This window comes from Hakea prostrata, chromosome 2 (assembly GCF_041222555.1).
Source record: "Hakea prostrata isolate BN-2017 chromosome 2, UWA_Hpros_2, whole genome shotgun sequence".
Taxonomy (NCBI): domain Eukaryota; kingdom Viridiplantae; phylum Streptophyta; class Magnoliopsida; order Proteales; family Proteaceae; genus Hakea; species Hakea prostrata.
The window spans coordinates 53,414,058-53,416,658 of record NC_142601.1 but is presented as its reverse complement, the minus strand read 5'-3'; the positions used below and the strand labels follow the sequence as shown (position 1 = coordinate 53,416,658).

General features: G+C 33.4%; 1 pseudogene; it reads right to left on the bottom strand.

The window, feature by feature from the left end:
• Window positions 1-261: 261 nt before the first annotated feature.
• On the bottom strand, window positions 262-1,706 carry LOC149024881 (putative aquaporin NIP-type; annotated as a pseudogene).
• Window positions 1,707-2,601: the final 895 nt, after the last annotated feature.

Here is a 2,601-nt window from a genome sequence, read left to right as displayed (position 1 = left end):
TGGAAAAATTATTCTACTTGAGAAAAATAATACCCTAACAACTAAACACTTGACTAAATTATTTTCACTGGAAAAGAAATTTCACTTTACATCAATATATTTTCATTTTTCTTCCAACCAATTGAACTGGAGATTGCTATTCTAGTGTTGACTCAGAATGTTAGAAGACTCATCCAGAAAAAGAAGGGGAAAAAAAAGGAAAAAAGAAAAAGAAAAAAGAAGATTACATCAGGTGGTAATCAATTGTGTTCACTGTTTCATTCATACCCTCTTGAGGAATGAATTGCTGTTAGTTATCTTCTCAGTGGTTTGCCTGTGAAGCTAATAAGATAATAGGCCAAAGCTCCAAGTGTAGTGCCACAGATTGGTCCCAATATGTAAACCCAGAGTGCTTTATAAATGTGCATTACAAGAGCAGGACCAATGCTCCTAGCAGGGTTCATAGAAGCTCCAGAAACAGGCCTGCAAATCAGCAACTTCCGTAAAAAAGGGGAAGAAAACAAACATTTAAAATCTGGGCATCCATAAAATAGTGTACAAGAAAGTTTACCCAGCAACCAACACATTGAACAGTACTGTCATTCCAGAAGCTATTCCACCAAGATCTCTAATCTGGAAACAAAGAAAAGGTTATATATAGAAATTTACTATATTTCTGCATGGAAGAAACGCTTGAGTGACAAACGAAGAACTTAGTTATAGGTTAAGGGAAGGAATTACCGCTCTTTTATCTTGGGAAGAGCCAGAGATGACAAACATTAAAAGGAAAGAGATAACAATCTCAATGACTAGAGATTGAAAATCAGAACCCACTGGAACAGTTCCAAAGAAATTCTCAGCTCCGACATCGAACATTAAGCGCAAAGTACCACTAGCAAAAATTGACCCTAGGAGTTGAGCCACAATGTAGGAAGGCACCTGCAGAAGTAGTGTTGCATAACATTAATATTCATTAACAAAAATTGAATACAAATGCTTGCGTTCTAAAAGATAGTCCATCAATTGATCAATTTGCTGCAGAACTCCAAAGAGTTACGTGGTTCAGTTAAAATTCCTAAACTAACAACAATCAGAACTTCCAACTATCTTAATGAAGAAATTTAAAAAACCAGTCTTTATCAGATCGAGACTTCCTGGATTGAGATGAGGCCAGGCTTCACAAAACAACACAATGTACATGAACAACTGAATTTCTAATTCTAAATAGCAATGAGAAGGTTTTTCTTTTGTTGATAATATTTCGCACAAAAGAGAAACAAAATAAATAGAATGAAAAAGCCTGACCTGAAACCAAGAGAATTGGTGGAAGAGAGCAAGAGCAATGGTGACTGCCGGATTAAAGTGGGCACCAGATATATGACCAACGGAGTAACTCAAGACCATAACTGCTAGACCCCAAGTTATGCAAACACCGGGAAATTAGACTGACCCATATATCTTGTTCACTACTACAGCCCCACATCCGGCGAATATCAGAAAATAAGTTCCAATCAACTCTGCTAGAACCTGAATAAAACCGATTGATCGATCACAATGCATAAAAACACAGTTCCTAATAGTAAACGATATGTCGTTGATCATCTACTTTAAAGCAAAGAAGTACCTACCTTCTGTACAGTGGGTCTTATATAATCAAATAAACAGAACCCAAAAAGCTCATCGCCTTCTGTATTTCCTTTCTCGATATCACTAGTGGTAGACGACATTGCTTATTACTTTTGGGTCACCAGAGAAATAACCTGGAAGGCCATATATAGTAGGATTAAAAGAGTTGTCGAAGGCCATATAACTACTGAGCCATTTGTGAGAAGTGTGAGGAAAGAAGGAGAGGAAAAAAAGGAATTAAAAGAGGAGAATAAAGGGAGAATATATAAAAATATGAGAGAATAAATAAGGAAAAATTTATGGATAATAAGTTGATTTCTAATTAAGATTTAACTTTTTGTTCCTTAAACTAGGAGTTTAATGGTAGCTAGTGGATAATGATTAAGAATAACATCTTTATCTTTCATTTTTTGTTTTTAAAAATTATTTTTAATATTGGGGGGAGACAAATAATAAAATTTCACATGCCGAGTGAGAAAAATAAAATAAAAAATAAAGAAAATAATCCAATTGAAAGAGGGGAGGGGGCAAATAATAAGTATGAAAAAACAATTAGTTTAGTAATTAAATTGGAAAAAAATCAATTGGTTCATTCCTTCTTGGTTTTCCAAGATTTTCTAAAAAGAATACTAGAACAATTGAGAGAAATTTAGGAGAACTCCAACGGTCTACTGTTTTTCCAAATTTTTCCTAATTACCTGAGCCATTTGTGAGAAGTGTGAGGAAAGAAGAGAAAAAATAAGAAATAAAAGAGGAGACTCAAGGAGAATAAATGAGAATAAACAAGAATAGAAATATAAGAAAATAAATAGGGAGAAATTTATGGACAATTAATCCGTTTCTAATTTAAATTTAACTTTTTGTTCCTTGAAATTAGGAGTTTAATGATAATGATTGAGAATAACATATATGTTATTCATTTAAATCTTAAAATTTATTTTAACATTGGAGGAGGTAAATAATAATATTTCACATGCAAAGTGAGAAAAATAAGAA